The sequence below is a fragment of the Jaculus jaculus genome, chromosome 5 (genome assembly GCF_020740685.1).
Source record: "Jaculus jaculus isolate mJacJac1 chromosome 5, mJacJac1.mat.Y.cur, whole genome shotgun sequence".
Lineage (NCBI taxonomy): Eukaryota > Metazoa > Chordata > Mammalia > Rodentia > Dipodidae > Jaculus > Jaculus jaculus.
Window position 1 is genome coordinate 84,066,149 of NC_059106.1, and position 19,541 is coordinate 84,085,689.

Sequence of the window (19,541 nt, forward strand, 5' to 3'; positions counted from 1 at the left end):
AGAAGGCGCAAGCGGCGGTTACTGACAGGCTGGGCGAGCGCTCGAGGGCTCAAGCTGCCCGGAGACAGGCGGGGCTCCCGCTGAGGCTCGGTCCACCGGGTGGACGGTTGAGGAGAGGGAGGACGGGCTGGCGCGAGACTGCTCTGCCCGGAGACTGGCCCGCGCGGGGGAGGGGAGCCTCGGGCCGGCAGTGGAGGGGCGCGTGCTGTCACTCGGCGGGGCGCGCACTCCTCTCCGAGGCCTTCCACGCTGAGTCTCTCCCTACTAACCTCTTTCCCTTGCTGGGAGTGCACTCCCTTGTCCCCTGGATAAGTTGTCAAAGCAAAGGTCGCCAAACCCACTTGCAGGACTGTTTCCTGCAACCCCCTGAGCCTGGAGTATTTGTGACTGAGGCATTTCGCGGCGCCTCTGTGCTTCCCACCCAGCGACTCGCGAGCCCACAGGTAATGTCCCACCCCCGAAGTAAAGAGTGCGCTATATCGGCAAGCCCTCCAGTTCCAGTACTCAAACCAGAAGAAAAATAAAATGCCTTGCAATTACAGTTCGTCTGTGATTTTTGATATAAATCACAGGTGTTGGAGTCTCTCGCCAAAAGGGCTTTATTCTGTCTCCCTGACAGACCTTACTCGCACACTCAGTCCCTTCCCCCATTAAAGCTGCGAGACCGGCTTCGGCATTAAAAAAATAATAATAAAAACTAAAAAGCGGAATATTTCCATGCATCTCAGAAACAGCTAATTAACTTGCTGGGGAACACTGAATAACCTGTGCCTGGGATAGCCATCCTGCCCCACAATACAGTCTGAAGAGGCAAAAAACTGCTCCATTTCCTCTTTACACAGAAGTAACAAAGCCCATTGTGTTTGAGTTGACAACCTGATTTAAGCCCTAGGGGGAAAAAAAATCCTATTCTAAACTGCTCTGCTATGTTGGTTCACCTTTGGAAGAGTTGCCACGTCTCAGCTTCCACCACCTAAGGTGGTTCTGCCTTCCTTAAAGGTATCTTAAGACACTTCCTGGAAGCAGCCAAAATGCATACAGACTAGATAAGGAGTAAAAGAGAAAAGTCAGGAAATATGGACAGGGTTAAGCTTAATTTTAAAAAAGAAAAAGAACATTAAGATTCTTACTTAGATTTCTGGGGGGAGGGAACTGATTTTGTTTTTTTGAGGCAGGGTCTCACTGTAGCTCAGGCTATCCTGGAATTCACTGTGTAGTCTCAGGCTGGCCTTGAACTCAGCAATCCTTCTACCGCTGCCTCCCGAGTGCTGACCTATGCACCACCACACCCAGCCTGAAAATATTTTCTTTATATACTTCTAGTCTAAGGAAGGCTCATTAATTTTAATTTGATAATTCAAGTAGAAGATGCTAGAAGATAGACTCTGATTTGTCATTGACTTCCCAGCAGTCTCTATCATATCTGGGAGCCAAAAGTATTCACATTCAGTAACTCAAAAGATTGTGGGTGGCTTTAATCCCAGCACTCAGGAGGCAGAGGTAAGAGTATCTCCGTGACTACATAGTGAATTCCAGGTCTGCCTGAGCTACAGTGAGACCCTACCTCAAAAAAAAAAAAAAAAAAAAAAAAAAGACAACAATGTGCCCAGGGCAAGTTGGTTCATTTTTGTTTACTGTTGTCTGTGCAGTACCCCCCCCAATAAAGGTGAAGAGACTTTAATAGTGTTCAGGTTTCCATGGGTCACTTGTGAATGGACCACTTGCCATCAGTTAGTGGTAGGGTTTCAACTTCTAATATAAAGAGTAATCACCAGGCCCTTCTGACATTTGAGGTTTTGTTTTCGTAAAGTACTACAGTGTTATAATGATGCTCAAAGTTGATGCATGACATCAGGCTATCATCTAAAACTGACCCATCTCTCCAGCATGTATAAATTTTTAACAGGAGACCTCCAAGGAATAAGTGATGTAAGAGGCCATGATGAGTCAAGGTGAAGCACGCTTCCTTCAGATGGGCTCAAATTAGTGCCTTGCCATGTTGGGAAGTGCCTGTCAGATGATGCTGGCCTTTCTTTCAGTTGAGAAACAGAAGGGGGGTTCTGATTGTTTGTCACCAAACTGCCTGAAGGCTCTTTGGCAAAGGTAGAACATGTTATCTCTGGTGTCCTGGACCACTACCACGCTGAAGGATTATATTCTGCTTGGGTGTAGATTCAGTACAGCTCAAAGAGCTCCAACTCCTGGGTCACAACCTGCTACTTTAAGAGGTGCTTCCCCTCACCCTTGCCTCTCTCCTTTCTTTAAATTAACCTTAGGTAAATCACAAAATCTACCTGCCTTGATTTATGTATCTGAAATAGAATAGTGCCTTCAGATTTGTGCAAGCTACTCTATTGTGAAACACTCAAAGAATAAAAAAAAAAAGTCACTTAAGTAGTTAGACTAGTATTTTTCTGTAACTCCAAATAGATAGGATGTCCTTCCTTTTTTCACTCTGGTATGGTTTTGTTATAAAATTGCTCAAATATGCTCCATTTTCCACCTCTGTTTCAGAAATGGATGATTTTTTTTTTTTTTCTGTGCTCTGAATATAGGATATGATCTCAGAGTTCTCTGTGCCAGCAAAATCAGCCTGGAACTCAGCCAAAAGTTCATGATTAAAGGTGCCATCTGAACACAAAATACTTTTTTCTAAACAAAGCTTTGCAAAATGGAAATGTACCTTTTTCCCCTCTAAGATCACTAGCTTTAACATCAGGACTAACTGTAGCCTTTGAGGAAGAATTCCTCTGGCCTTAATCTTTTTCTTTCCCTCCCTCATCACCTTTCCTTGACCACTTGTCTTGTGAAGCCCAGTCCATACAGCTAGGTAAATTCACTTAATAAAGAAAAGACATAGAAAACAATACAGATTATCAGTTATAGCTTCTAGGGCCTCCCTTAGCCACATGCCTTATGATGGAAAAATTTGCCTATATGGTAAAAAATATTTTAAGAGTCATATTAGATTTTGGGAACGACGTTTTACCTAGAATTGATAATCATCTTTTGAGATAGCTGTACCTGAAATCATTCTGAACAGCATCTGTTTTATTTGGCATTTACAATTTTTTACCTCCCCTCATCTTTCTTAACACTTGAATACTCATGATAGAATTAATCATATCAGCCTAAGGCAGTGAGAAATTATGACATTAGATGAATGAGAGGAGTGCATAGAAGTGGCAGTCCTCCAAATGTTGATGAATTCCTGTACTTAGGGGGCTTAGACCCGTCAGCACATGATGTAGATCTGCTCTGCCTCACTATCCCCACTTTGGATCCTCCTAAGGCTTTCAGCTTTAGAGGTCATAAAAGGCGATCTCTATAGTCTGACATGCTCCCCTCTTTTTATATCTGCCTTTCTAACACAGGGACAACCTGGATAATATGTATGCCACTTCTGCAAACTTCCCCTCCAACAAGACAACAGATTTCAGCTTGGCTCTCATCAGGAAAGAGAGCAAATGAGATCCAAATGACAAGAACAATAGTCCAGGCTGTTTTGCTAGAGCAGGGCACAAACAGGGCAAGCAGCTGGTGAGCTCTGTTACCTCATTTAATCTCCATAACCCTGAAGAGGAGAGTTGTATTTTTATTCTCATTTTACAGATGAGAAAATTGAGACCAGAGCAGTGAAGGGACTTGTTCAAAGTCATGCAGTCTTTTAGTGACAGAGCCAACACTAAAGTCCTAGAACTCCACTGTAGGTTTTGTGTGTGTGTGTGTGTGTGTGTGTGTGTGTGTGTGTGTGTGTGAGAGAGAGAGAGAGAGAGGGAGGGAGAGAGAGAGAGAGAGAAAAGTTTCTCCCCTTTATTCACTTGTCGAAAATACAAATACAAAAATGAGTAAGACAGTAGCAGGACATGGTGGCACACGCCTTTAATGCCAGCACTCTGGAGGCAGAGGTAGGAGGATCATTGTGAATTTGAAACCACCCTGAGACTACATAGTGAATTTCAGGTCAGCCTGAGCTAGAATGAGACCCTACCTCAAAAAAAAAAAAAAAAAAAGTAAGACAGAATCCCTAACACTGAGTCCAGAATTACAGAGGAAAAGCCAACAAAGGAATAAGTGATGATGGGCATATGATAGAGAAATCAAGAGTGTTATGAGAGCCCCAAAGATAGTGATGATCCAAGAAGGATGTACAAACTTCTTTATTTATTTATTTCAGAGAGAGAGAGAGAGAGAGAGAGAGAGAGAGAACGCGCACGCCAGGGCCACCAGCTACTGCAAACAAACTCCAAATGCATGTTCCACCTTGTATATCTGGCTTACATGGAGCACTGAGAAATCAAACCTGGGTCCTTTGGCTTCACAGGTGAGCACCTTAACCACTAAGCCATCTCTCCAGCACCCAAAAGATTTTTGATTTTTTTTTTTTTTTTAACGACAGGGTCTCACTGTAGCCCAAACTGACCTGGAATTCACTATATAGTCTCAGGGTGGCCTCAAACTCACAGTAATCCTCCTACTTCCAAGTGCTGGTATTAAAAAGGCATGCACCACCTTGGGCCCAGTATTCATGGAAAAAAAATTTTGCCGGGGGGGGGGGGGGGGTTGCTGGGAAATGGCTTAGCAGTTAAGGCATTTTGCCTGTGAAGCCTAAGGACACCGGTTCAACTCCCTAGGACCCATATAAACCAGATGCACAGGGGGCGCATGCATCTGGAGTTCATTTGCAGTTCCTGGAGGCTTCATTGAAACATCTTCAAGCAAGTTAATCATGTGGATTGGGGAAACAGATATAGAGACCATGTGTTAAAAGGAGGTCTATAAAAGTTCAGGTTGGGAGGGCTGGAGAAGTGGCTTGGCAATTAAGCGCTTGCTTGTGAAGCCTAAGGACCCCAGTTCGAGGCTCAATTCCCCAGGACCCACGTTAGCCAGATGCACAAGGGGGCTCACGCAACTGGAGTTCGTTTACAGAGGCTGGAAGCTCTGGCGCGCCCATTCTCTCTCTCTCTCTCCCTCTGTCGTTCTCAAATAAATAAATAAACAAAAAAATGTTTAAAAAAAAAAAAGTTCAGGGGCTGGAGAGATGGCTTAGCGGTTAAGTGCTTGCCTGTGAAGCCTAAGGACCCCGGTTCGAGGCTCTGTTCCCCAGGTCCCACGTTAGCCAGATGCACAAGGGGGCGCACGCGTCTGGAGTTCGTTTGCAGAGGCTGGAAGCCCTGGCGCGCCCATTCTCTCTCTCCCTCTATCTGTCTTTCTTTCTGTGTCTGTCGCTCTCAAATAAATAAATAAATAAATATTAAAAAAAAAAAAGTTCAGGTTGGGGCTGGGCGTCGCACACCTTTAATCCCAGCACTCGGGAGGCAGAGGTAGGAGGATCATCGTGAGTTCGAGGCCACCCTGAGACTACATAGTGAATTCCAGGGCAGCCTGAGCCAGAGTGAGACCTCAAAAAAAAAAACCAAAAAACAAGTTCAGGTTGGGGCTGGAGATGGCTTAGTGGTTAAGGAGCTTGTCTGCAAAGCCAAAGGACCCAGGTTCAATTCCCCAGAACCCACATAAGGCGCACAAGGTGGTGCATGCATCTGGAGTTTACAGAAGCCGGAGGCCCTGATGTACCTATTCACTCTCTCTCTCTCTCTCTCTCTCAAATAAAAACAGAAAGAAAAACTTTGACTTTGACCGGGCATGGTGGCACACACCTTTAGTCCCAGCGCTTGAGAGGCAGAGGTAGGAGGATCACCAAGAATTCGAGGCCACCCTGAGACTACATAGTGAATTCCAAGTCAGCCTGGGCTAGAGTGAGACCCCACCTGGAAAAACCAAAAGAAATTTAAAAAAAAAAATTTTTAAAGTAAGTGTAAGCCAGGAGTGGTAGCACACATCTTTAATGACAGCATTTGGGAGACAGAGGTAAGAGGATTGCCAAGAGTTCAAGGCCAGCCTGAGATTACATGGTGATGTCAACCTGGGCTAGAGTGAACCCCTACCTTGAAAAACCAAAAAAAAAAAAATGTGTTGCAAGCCAGCTGGTCTGAATTCTATTCTCCAGCACACACATAATGCTAAATACAAAGTATCTGTAATCCCAATGCACCGACACAATGGGAGGCAGAGCTGGCATCTGAAATTGTGGAAAGAATCTGGAAGCTTGCTAGACTGGTAGTACTTGAAGCAGAAAAAACAAAGTAGGCAGGGCCTGGATGTAGTGTGGTAGGGAGCGGGTGGGGGTGGACAGACTGTCTCAAGCAAAGTGGAAGGAGAGAACAATCATCCCAAGTTGTTCTCAGACCTCCACACATGCTAGTCATATTCATATCCATCCATACACACACACATCATACACTATACATATATACACATACATATACAATAAAAAGAACAATAATCAAGACACTCATAATAGGAGAAAAAGATGATGACATCAAGTTAAAAGACTAATGGACAGAAGGAGGGCATATGGCAGAGAGCAGAGCTATGAAGGAGAAAGTGGGGGAGGGGAGGGAAATACCATGGTTTGTTGTCTGCAAGTATAGAAGTTGCCAATAAAAAATATATATAAGAGCCGGGCGTGGTGGCGCACGCCTTTAATCCCAGCACTCGGGAGGCAGAGGTAGGAGGATCTCCGAGAGTTCGAGGCCACCCTGAGACTACATAGTGAATTCCAGGTCAGCCTGAGCCAGAGTGAGACCCTACCTCGAAAAACCAAAAAAAAAAAAAAAAAAAATATATATATATATATATATATATATATATATATATATATACATACATACATACATACACATAATAACAAAATAAATAGAGGAAAATATGGCGGAAACTTACTGAATCTTTCACCTAAAATAACAATAATCTGATAATCTGTAATCTATCATCTATCATGAAGAACATGCATAATAATACAAAATTTCTCATGCACTTTGCACATTACAATATAAAATGGCAAGTTCCTACTTCTCTGCATTTGGCTTCACAGATTGTTCACCCCAACCCATGCTGACATCTCTGCATGGCCTTCAACCCACTATATGCCAAAGTGACTATTGCTAGACATAATCTCTTCCACCACTCTTAGAGTACCTCATACCTCATAAGTGGAGACAATGTTCTGGATTCATCCATACCCAGAATAAGGCCTGGCACACAGCAAAAGTTCTTTTTTTTTTAATTTTCGATGTAGGGTTTCACTCTAGTCCAGGCTGACCTAGAGTTCACTATGTAGTCTCAGGGTGGAGCGATCCTCCTACCTCTGCCTCCCAAGTGCTGGGATTAAAGGCATGCACCACCGCGCCCAGCCTTTTTGTTGTTGTTGCTGTTCAAACATTGTTTGAGTGAATAAGCGAAAGTTGCAGGTTAATTCGCCAAGAAGACTCTAAAGCAGTCTAAATTCAGATTACTTTGGTAATCCTTACAGAAGATCCTGAGTTGACTCTGGTCTTATTTTAAAAGGCAGGAGGTGGGCACAGTAGTGCATACCTTTAAACCCAACACTTGAGAGGCAGAGGTAGGAGGATTGCTGTGAGTTCAAGGCCACCCTAGACTACATAATGAATTCCAGGTCAGCCTGGTCTAGAGTGAAACCCTACCTTGGAAACAAAAAAACAAAACAAAACAAAGACAGGCCACGTTTGGTGGCACATCCTTTTAATCCTAGCACTCTAGAGCCCAGGCAAAATGATTACTGTGAGTTCGAGGCCAGCTTCAGACAGTTAATTCCAGGTCAGCATGGACCACAGCCAGACCCTACCTTGAAGAAAAAAAAAAGAAAATCAAAAAATTGTTTTTGGTTTTTAGTTACAGAAACCAGAAGGGACAGACCTTCCTGCTGGCTGCCCCTAGGAAGACACCATAGCCACTCAGTTCCATTGCCCTTTTATTTTATCAGCTGTAAAATGTTTGCAAAATTCCCAAGCAGTTTGCAGGAAATTCAGGAAAACCCAGCAGCAAGAAGAGAAATTGGCTTCATTTTTCAGCCCAGCTCATTTCTGAAATGAAACATCACATAAGGTTTTTAAAATATGCTCACTTCCTGTAGTCATTCTTTCAGTAGTTTTGAGCAATTTGTAATCCATACCCCCTTTTTAAAATATACAATGATTGTCCTGAAATTCCACAGAACTCACATCTAGCATCCATTTTATGTATGTTACACACACACACAAACACACACACACACACACGAGCACTTGTTAAAGGATGAAAGAATTCCAGTTTCCTTACTTGATTTTAAATCTTAGTTTAAAATAGAAAAAAGGCTGAGGCTGGGGATGTAGCTTGTTGCCAAATTGTGTGACCAACATTTTTGAGGCCCCGAGTTCAACTCCCAGTATCATCAGCACACACAAAAAAGGGGGGGGGAGCTGGGGAGATGGTTTAGTCTTTAAGGCATTTGCCTGCAAAGCCAAAGGATCCTGGTTCAATTTTCCACATAAGCCAGATGCACAAGGGGGCGCATGCATCTGGAGTTCGTTTACAGTGGCTGAAGGCCCTGCCATGCCCATTGTTTCTCTCTCTGCCTCTTTCCTGTATCAAATAAATAAATATATATTTTTTAAAAATAAGAAGAAAAATAAATTAAAAAAAAAAAACATGAGTTTGAGGCCAGCCTGGAACTACACAGTGAATTATTTTAGGTCAGCCCAAGGTAAAATGAAACCCTACATTGAAAAAAAAAAAAAAAAAAAAAAAAAAAAGCCAGGCATGGTGGCCCACTTGGGAGGCACAAGTAAGAGAATCGCCATGAGTTTGAGGCCACCCTGAGAATACATAGTAAATTCCAAGTCAGCCTGGATCAGAGTGAGACTCTACCTTGAAAACACCAGATGCATCCTGTCTCTCTCTCTGTCCCCGGTCATAATTTTTCCCCCCTGTGGTAATGTCTCACTCTAGCTCAGGGTGACCTGGAATTCACTATGTAGTCTCAGAGTGGCCTCAAACTCACAGCAATCCTCCTAAATCTGCCTCCCAAATGCTGGGATTAAAGGCGTGCGCCACCATACCCAGCCCCCATCATAAATTAACCAATTAATTAATAATAATTACAGAGACAGTGAAACCCTATCTCAAAAAACAAACAAAAAATAATAATAATAACAAAACTTGCTTCATGGATCACAAAAAGGCACTGAGAGGACATTTGAGCCAAAACTAGAAAGAAAAGGGCTAGAGAGATGGCTTAGTGGTTAAGTGCTTGCCTGTGAAGCCTAAGGACCCGGCTTCGAGGCTCAATTCCCCAGGACCCACTTTAGCCAGATACACAAGGGGGCGCATGCGTCTGGAGTTCGTTTGCAGTGGCTGGAGGCCCTGGCACTCTCATTCTCTGTCTCTCTCTATCTGCCTCTTTCTTTCTCTGTCTGTCGCTCTCAAATAAATAAATAAAAACAAACAAACAAAAAAAAAACAAAACCCTTAAAAAAATTAGAAGGATGAGCCAGAGAAACAAAGATGGCAGACTAGCAGAGCAAATGCTGTGCTCTCTCCCACCTGGACTTTGCAGTATCTTTCTAGCCTAAAATGCCCAGATTAACCCTTCCAGACTCAGCTCAGGCATCACTTCTTCTTTGTGCCCCAGAATCTAGTTCTGCCCTTTTCAGGCAGAATGGCAGCCTGACTCTAGTACATGAACTGAGTTGTCCTTAGCTATGGGACCCTCTCCTTCATCAGCAAAGGAACCCCTGCCTCCCTACAGCCCCAACACACAGTACAGAATGCACAGAGCAGCAGGCAGATAACATCTATCTTAATTTTTGAGACAGATCTCTCACCAAACCTAGATCTCACTGATTTGTTGATAATAACTAGCTAGCAAGCCCCAGAAACCCTCTCTCTCTATCTCCACAGCTCAGGATTACAGGCTTACATTGCCACACCTGCATTTTACATGGATGCTCGAGATCTGAACTCAGGTCTTCAGGCTTCCCAGCAAACACATTACTGACCAAACCATCTCCCTACTGTCTAGTTTTCACCCTCTGTTCCCCAAGTAATCCAGAATAGTGCCTGAGAGAGGGCTTTCTCATGAGCCCTAATACCTACCATTTGTGCCAGAAGCAAAGAAGTGGCTTTTTTCATGAGTCCTGCCACCTGTGATAAGTTATTATTTTTTATTAATCACTATGACTTTCCTCTTCCACTAAAGAATATATTTTATACCTCCAATTAGCAATTTTAGCCAGGCTTGGTGGCACACACCTTTAATTCCAGCATTTGGGAGGATCTCTGTGAGTTTGAGGCCACCCTGAGACTACACAGTGAATTCCAGATCAGCCTGGGCTACAGTGAGACCCTACCTCAGAAAAAAAAAAAAAAGAGGAATTTTGAGCTTAATAGGTAGCCCCAAATCCTAAATAGCACCTTATTTCCAAAACTACATTCAATATCGTATCAGAGTTCATGAGTTCTACCTCTCATCTAGTTTAGGAATCCCCCCAAAATAGGAACATTGTTCAAATGCTAGGCAGCCTAAAGTGTCAAATATTCTCTATAACCCCATGAAGTCTTGAAGTTGTTTCCCCTGGAAGATGTTTGGTTTCTCTTCCTTGGGAAGCCTTAATTGTTTCACTGGGGACAATATACACCCACGTGGCTTGAGTCCTGCCCGTTACTCCTCCCTCCAACTCCACACTCCTGGTGGGGGTACTAAAAATCTGTCTTGAACCATACAGTCAAATGCCACTAAGACAGGCAGAAGCTCTCTGCTAGACCTGCTTCAGAGCTTGATTCTCAGTGGCCTGTGAGTATACCTAGTAAAAAGAATGCTGATGCTCACAGACCAATCCCAGCCACTCTGAGGCAGGAAATAAGAGGATCGCCTGAGTCCTGTAATTAATGAGTGTAAGCAACGTATTGAGACACTATCTCAAGAAAGAGAGGGGGGAGGGGAAGGGAAAAGAAAGGAAAGAAGAAGAGAGAAAGGGAGAGGGAGAACAAGAATGAGACTTATAGTGGCCAGGTACCAGAAACACCCAGCCTAGCCCTAGAAAGTGTTATGGGTAAATGAGAGTAATCTAGAACCTGACACATCTACTGTCTCAGAATTTATCTGTGATCTCCCACTTTGGAGGAAATAACTTTGTTTTTGTTTTTGTTTTTTACCCCCGGGAGGTAAGGTCTCACTCTGGCCCAGGCTGACCTGGAATTAACTATGTAGTCTCAAAGTGCCTTGAACTCACAGTAATCCACCTACCTCTGCCTCACAAGTGTTGGAATAAAAGGCTAACTCTGGTTTTTTAATAGTTACACCTTACCATCAGATATGTTTGTATAAATATAGGCAATAGATTCTTTTTTCTTTTTCTAACATAGTATCTGTGATAGTTTGGATTTAAAGTGTCTGCTAAGAAAAGCATCCCTCTTGCCTCCCTGGGCAAGAGCTGTGCTAGACTTAAGTGCCCTTTCCCCCCCTCTTAAGGCTTTAAGCTATAATAACATATCTCCGAACTTTAACAAAATAGAATACATAAATAAAGTGTCTCTCGCTGGGTGTGGTGGCGCACGCCTTTAATCCTAGCACTTAGGAGGCAGAGGTAGGAGGATCACCATGAGTTTGAGGCCATCCTGAGACTACATGGTGAGTTCCAGGTCAGCCTGGGCTAGTGTGAAACCCTACCTTGAAAAACCAAAACATAAAAAAATATAAATAAATAAAATGTCTCTCAAAGATCCATGATGGACTTAGTTCCTATTTTGGCATTACTGGGAGATGATAGAAACTTTAAGAGGTGGGGGCTAGTGAAAGGTTTTCAGCTCATTGGGGTTATGTCTTTGAAGTACTCCAGTCCTTTCTCTGACTTCCTGATTAGCCTCCTGTCTGTGCATTGCAGTGTTTTTGCTCTACCACACACATGGAACCCATAATCACTACCAAAATCAACTGGAACCTCCAAAATTGTATCACAGTAAAAATTTTCCCTTATTAATTGATTTATCTCACACAGTGCCCTCAAAACTGACAGTAACCAAAATTGCTAGGACAAGTCTAAGCCAAGAAGCTCACAAGGTTACCAAGGCCTGGAACTCCCCAAAGGGAGTTTGGCAGTCAAGGAATTGACTTCCTTCTGGTTTTTATGTTTCTGATTTGCTGTCCTGGATTGGCCCTGGTAATATCAAATGCCAGTGTTAGAAAGCTACAGATTTTTGCAATCCTGGAATAGTTTTTCATAAGAATTGTACTTGCTTATAGTTTGTTTTGTTTATATTTTATTTATTTGAGAAAGAAGCAGATATAGAGAGAATGGGTGCATCAGAGCCTCTAGGCCTCTAAACAAACTCCAGAAACATGTGCACCTTGCACATTTGGTTTACATAGATTATGGGGACTTGAGTCTGGGTCCCCTGACTTTGCAGGCAAGTGCCTTAACTGCTAAGCCATCTCTCCAGCCAGCTTGTAATTTCTCATAATTGTTAGAATGAGACCAGTTGCTCAAGACATTCATGTCCTGGGGTATGTATAGCTCAGTCATAGAGTTCATGCTTAGCATGCCTGAGGCCCTGGGTTCAATCTTCAGCACCAATAGTACAACTACAATATTAGAGATCTTCTAATGGCCCATGTTTATACACTGTATGATATTACATGTCATCAACTTTTTATCAAAATTAAGCAAAATTGCTGCAGTTGTAAAGGGACAACTTCAAACTTGAGTCTCCTATGGCCTAGTATCACTGTTGTCATAGCATGACTTTTACTTATAAGTGACTAAAAAATATCTTTGTCTAAATAAAGGCTAGTCTTACTTCAAGGACAGAGAGTAGAGGTGCTCAAGCAATGTTAGCATGACCAGACTCATTCTGACCTCAGATGCTTCCCCAAAGATATATCTAGCAGCTCCAGGTTTGTATTCTACACCAATAGCAATTCCACCCAGCACAGCACAAATTTCACCATGCAGTTGCATAAAATTCAGGGGTTGAGTCTCATTGACCTACTTTGAGTCATGTGATCACCCCAGAACAAATGATTGAGTCCAGTTAAAGGGAATATTCTAATCAGGTCTAAGTCATGTGGTCACCCTAGAAGCAGAATGAGATACTCAGCTGCACCCAACTTACTGAATTTGAGAAATAGGGAGAGGCAGGATGCAGTTTCTCAAAATCTAAGCTGACAGAAAATATATTCACTATTTTATTTATTTGAGAGAGAGAGAGAGAGAGAAAGGTGAAAGTAAAAGGAAAAAGAGAGAATAGATATGCCATGACCTTCAGCCACTGCAAATGAACTCCAGACACCTGTGCCACCTTGTGCATCTGGCTTATATGGGTTTTGGGGACTCAAACCTGTGTTCTTTGGCTTTGCAGGCAAGTACCTGAATGGCTAAGCCATGTCTACAGGCCAATATAATTACTACTTTTTACTTTTTTTTTTAAATATTTTATTTATTTACTTATTTGAGAGAGAGAGAGGAAGAGGTGGTTAGAGAGAAAGAGAGAATGGTGTGCAGGGCCTCCAGCCACTGCAGACGAACTCCAGATGCATGTGACCCCTTGTACATCTGGCTCACGTTGGTTGTGGGGAATCTACCTGGGCCCTTGGGCTTCCAAGGCAAACACCTTAACTGCTAAGCCATTTCCCCAGCCCTGTTTTCACTTTTGTGTGTTGTTTGTTTGTTTGTTTTTCGAGGTAGAGTCTCACTTTAGCCCAGGCCGACCTGGAATTCACTATGTAGTCTCAGAGTGGCCTTGAACTCATGGTGATCCTCCTACCTCTGCCTCCTGATACTAGGATTAAAGCAGTGCACCACCATGCCTGGCCTTCTTTTGTTTTTTTAAATCAACTATTCTTTCTTTACAATTTTTAAAAATATTTTAATATTTTTATTTATTTGAGAGAGAGAGGGAAGGAGAAAAAGATAGAGAGAATGGGGACTCTAGGGCCTCTTACAACTGGAAATGAACTCCAAACACATGCATTAAATTGTGTATCTGTTTTTACATGGGTGCTAGGGAATTTAAAAAAAAATGGTTTAAAAATATTGTTTTAGGGCTGGAGGGATGGCTTAGCAGTTAAGGCATTTACCTGCAAAGCCAAAGGGCCCAGGTTCCATACCCCCAGAACCCACATTAGCCAGATGCCCAAGGGGTGCATGCATCTGGAGTTTGTTTGCAGTTGCTGGAGGCATGCCCAATCTCTCGCTCTCTCTCTCTCCCTCTTTCTCTGTCAAATAAATAAAAAAATATGTATAAATAGTTTTAGGGGCTGGAGTGATGGTTTAATGATTAAGGCACCTGCTGGCAAAGCCAAAGTGCCCAGGTTTGATTTGCCAATACCCACATAGAGCCAGATGCACAAAGTGACACATGAATATAGAGTTCCTTTGCATTGGCTAGAGGCCCTGACATACCTTCTCAATTCTCTCTCTCTTCTTTCTCTTTCAAATAAATAAATACTTTATAAAAATTTTTATTTTTATTTTTATTTATTTATTTTGCTTTTGGTTTTTTTCCAGGTAGGGTCTCAGTCTAGCCCAGGCTGATCTGGAACTCACTCTGTACTCTCAGGCTGGTCTTGAACTCATAGTGATCCTCCTACCGCCACTCTTGAGTCTGAGTGCTGGGATAAAAGCATGTGCCACCATACCCGGCTAAAAAGTTTTGTTTTGTTTTATTTTGGTTTTTCGAGGTAGGGTCTCACTCTAGCTCAGGCTGACCTGAAATTCACTATGTAGTCTCAAACTCACAGTGCTCCTCCTAACATACCTAGCTTCTTTTTTTGGGGGGGTGCACACCTTTTTTAAAAAAGATTTTTATTTATTTATTAGAGACAAAGAGAGAGGTAGGGTAGAGAGTGTGAGAGAATAGGCACGCCAGGGCCTCTAGCCACTGCACACGAACTCCAGATGCATGTACCACCATGTGCATCTGGCTTGTGTGGGACTTGGAGAATCAAACCTGGGTCCTTAGGATTTGCAGGCATGTACCTTAACCATTAAGCAATCTCTCCAGCCCTTTTCTTTTTTTCTTTTTTATTTCTCCTGTGTCATTGTTCCAAGTGCTAGAATTACAGGTGTGAGCTTCTCCTGTTTTATGTTTTGCTTTTAATCCAAAATAGGTAAGTATAAGAATTTATTACCAGGATGGTGGCACATACCTTTAATCCCAGCACTCGAGAGGCAGAGGTAGGAGGATTGCCATGAGTTCAAGGCCACCCTGAGACTACATAATGAATTTCAGGTCAGCCTGGGCTAGAGGGAGACCTTACCTCAAAAAACAAAGCAAAACAAAAAATCATTAAGTATAAACTGGTATGGTGGCACACACTTTTAATCCCAACACTTGGGAGGCCGAGGTAGGAGAATTGTCATAAATTCAAGGCCACCCTGAGAATACAGAGTAGATTTGAAAGCTTACTGGACTAGAGCAAGATCCTTTTTTTTTTTTTTGAGGTACAGTTGCACTCTAGCCCAGGCTGACCTGGAATTCACTATGGAGTCTCAGAGTGGCCTTAAACTCAGGGCGATCCTCCTACCACTGCCTCCCGGGTGCTAGGATTAAAGGTGTGTGTCACCATGTCTGGCCCACAAGTGACATTTCTACCATGAAGAATCTCATTCTGCCTGCTGGACACAGAGATTGCTCTCCAGAGAAGACATCTGTGCTGAAGTAGCTAACACCCTGTGCACTTGTCATCAGATCAGTAACAGGGTCTGACTGGGTCTCTCTGAGCCGTGACTGTCCCTGGACTGAATAAGGCATTTATCATACTGTTGCAGATAAATCAGCTGACCGTCATGCACAGGGCCCAAAAGCCTATCAATTAGCTCCTGTCCATTAGCTCTTGTCCAAACACACAAACGCTCTGGCTCTGGTACTGCAGTCACGTTATCAGTCTCCTCCAGATCCTGGAAGCGTGATCAGGCATGAGTTTGCTGTCTTCATCTCCATGCTTCATCTCCACTTAGACAAGCCATCAGTAAATTAGCTAATGTGGGTAATAATGCTGGTAGCTGAAAAATGCTCAGCTGGGCTATTACAATAATATTCTATTGGGCCTCTCCCTGCAATTCCTTTCACCCCAAAGCCTAGGCACAACACTAAGTTCTTTCTGATAATCAGAAAGCTACACAGAGCAGGGTGTGGTGCATGCCTTTAATCCCAACACTTGGGAGGCAGAGGTGGGAGGATTACCAGGAGTTTGAGGTCACCCTGAGACTACATAGTGAGTTCCAGGTCACCCTGAAGTAAAGTGAGACCCTACCACAAAAAAGGGGGGAGGGCTGGAGAGATGGCTTAGCGGTTAAGGCATTTGCCTGCAAAGCCAAAGGACTCTGGTTCCATTCTCCATGACCCATGTAAGCCAGATGCACAAGAGGATGCATGTGTCTGAGGTTCGTTTGCAGTGGCTGGAGGCCCTGGTGCACCCATTCTCTCTCTCTCTCTCTCTCTCTCTGCCTCTTTCCCACTCTCAAATAAATAAATAAAATATATTTAGGGCTAGAGAGATGGCTTAGCAGTTAAACACTTGCCTGTGAAGCCTAAGGACCCTGGTTCGAGGCTCAATTCCCCAGGTCCCAAGTAAGCCAGATTCACAAGGTGGCACATGTATCTGGAGTTCATTTTCAGTGGCTGGAGGCCCTAGTGTGCCCATTCTCTCTCCCCCCTCCCCTCTCTTTCTCTGCCTGTTGCTCTCAAATAAATAAATAAAATTTTAAAAATATTTGAAAAATTTTAAGTAAAAAAAAAAAAAAGCTACACAAGAAGTCACTGAGGAATCACCCATATTACACAGGAATGTCCCACCCCCACTCCTCATGATGTAGGTGCTATGGTGCAGCTAACTAGGCCCCTACATCTGGAAACTTGCAGGGGCCTGGATTGTATTTCCCCTGTGAAGGGAACCAATAGGTTGACATCTAGGAATCCCCAAATTATCAAATTTTTGAAGACCTTTGATTTCTTTCTTCAGGCAAGTAGATCATTTACAATGCCAAAGAAGCTTTTTGAAATGAGTATGTGGGACTCATAGCCTCATCTGCTGCAAGTTTACAGGGCTAAAACTGAATATTCCACCTGCAAAGCCTAATGACCCCAGGGTTCAATTCCCCAGTACCCACAAAAGGCATATGCATCTGGAGTTTGTTTGCAGTGGCTGGAAGCCCTGGCATGGCCATTCTCTCTGTCTCTCTTTTTTCACCTCTCTGCTTACAAATAGATAAAAATATTTTTTTAAAAAAAAAAGAAGAAAATCAGGCTGGAGAGATGGCTTAGTGGTTAAGCGCTTGCCTGAGAAGCCTAAGGACCCCAGTTCTAGGCTCAATTCCCCAGGACCCACATTAGCCAGATGCACAAGGGGGCACACGTGTCTGGAGTTCATTTGCAGGGGCTGGAGGCCCTAGCACGCCCATTCTCTGTCTGTTTCTATCTGCCTCTTTCTCTCTGTGTCTGTTGATCTCAAATAAATAAAAATAAGCAAAAATAAATTTATTTAAAAAAAGAAGAAGAAAATCCTTGTTCAGAATGCTACTCCCTGAAGAGTATCATGTTGGCTAAAATATCCAAAGCTGATGGAGTTTTGTGCAGTTTCTCAAATGTCAAAACAGGAAGGTTCCCAGACCATGGACTTCTGGTCCACCTCTCTGAAAGTATATCAATGGAGTAGGACTGAAATTATAGCTGGCCTCGATCTCCCGAAGCACAACTTCAAGTCAACATAGTCTCACTGTGGCCATATTTGGACAATTCCTCTATGATTCCTGAAGATCCTTAGGGTGTAGCTGGAACATCCTCTGTTTCTTCCTACATTTCTGTCATCTTCCCCTCCCTGTTTCCATTCCTAAGGCCTCACCAGTACCAGCTGTTAAAGCACCCTAGGTTGTCCCACATCAAGCCTCTTGCTCCCCCACTGCAACCAGGGCACCACTTGAACACACAGTTGTGACTCTTGTCACTCCCTGCTGGAAAGTGCTTGATTGTCACTCTATCACTGGCAAACAAAGTCCAAACTCATTATTGAGTCACTTTAGGATCTATCCCAACTCTTCACCTTCCAACAGACCATGCTGACCATCTAAGATGGTATCTTTGCACATCCATGACTTGGACATGTGGAACTTACATGTAATATTGGGTATATATATATATATATCCTCTATTTATTAAAAGCCTTTCTTCAAAGATCTGCCTAACATGACTCAACATAACTATGGTGGCTTGCTTCTGGTGTCCCCCATAAACTTATGTATTCTGAATGCTAGGTCTCCAGCTGGTGGCAATTTGGGACTTGGAGCCTCCTGGAAGAGGTGCATTGTTGGGGGTGGGCTTATGGGTGCTACAGCCAGCTTCCCCTTGCCAGTGTTTGGCACACTCTCCTACTGTGGTCCACCTGATGTTGGTGAGGAGGTGATGTCCACCTTTACTCATGTTATGTTTTCCTCTACCATCATGGAGGCTTCTCTTAACCAACATAACCTTTTCCTCCCATAAACTACTTTGAGATGAGTACTTTCTGCTAGCAACACAAAGCTGACTGCAACAATGGCGTTTTCCAGAAAGCTCACTACTGAACTCTCAGAACATTTTGCTTCTTAGTTCCTTGGACCTACTCTGCTTCCTATGAGCATTAGGATGGAAGGAGAACCACAAATTGTAATTTAAAAATTATGGTTGAGGGCTGGAGAGATGGCTTACCAGTTAAGCACTTGTCTGTGAAGCCTAAGGACCCTGGTTCAAAGCTCAATACTCCAGAACCCACATTAACCCCAAGGGGGCGCACACATCTGGAGTTTGTTTGCAGTGGCTGGAAGCCCTGGCGCACCCATTCTCTCTCTCTCTCCCTGTCTGTCGCTCTCAAATAAATAAATAAAAATAAACAAAAATAATTTAAAAATAATGGTTGAAGCCAGGTGTGGTGGCGCATGCCTTTAATCCCAGCATTCAGGAGGCAGAGGTAGGAGGATCGCCGTGAGTTCAAGGCCACCCTGAGACTTCATAGTGAATTCCAGGTCAGCCTGGACTACAGTGAGACCCTACCTCGCAAAACCAAAAAAAAAAAAAAAAAAAAAAGGTTGAAGCTGGGCGTGGTGGCGCACACCTTTAATCCCAGCACTCGGGCAGCAGAAGTAGGAGGATCACCATGAGTTCGAGGCCACCCTGAGACTACATAGTGAATTCCAGGTCATTCTGGAATAGAGTGAGACTGTACCTTGAAAAACAAAAATAAATAAATAAAATAAAAAATAATGGTTGACAAGCCGGGCATGGTGGCACATGCCTTTAATATCAGGACTTAGGAGGCAGAGGTAGGAAGATCACTGTGAGTTCAAGGCCATCCTGAGACTACATAGTGAATTACAGGTCAGCCTGAGCTAGAGTGAGACCCTACCTCGAAAAAACCAAAACAAAAAACAAAATTAAAAAATTAAAAAAAAAAATCTGCCTGTAATCCCAGCACTTGAAAGGAGAGGCTGAAGGATCTCACATTCCATGCTAGCCTGGGCTACACAAGATCCTGGTTTGATCCCCAGCACCACATAAACTGGGCATGGTGACACAAACATAATATATGTAATACCAGCACTGAGGAGGTAAAAGCAAGAAGCTTCAAAGTTCAAGGTTATTCTTGACTACACAGTGGGTTTGAGGCCAGCCTA

At 43.3% G+C, this 19,541-nt stretch overlaps 1 protein-coding gene across 2 annotated transcripts in view; it reads right to left on the bottom strand.

Moving 5' to 3' along the window:
• The window catches only part of LOC101599836 (phosphatidylinositol 3-kinase regulatory subunit gamma), a 109,735-nt gene that overhangs the window by 73,224 nt on the left and 16,970 nt on the right, over positions 1-19,541 (bottom strand). The gene's annotated exons all lie outside the window — the stretch shown is intronic.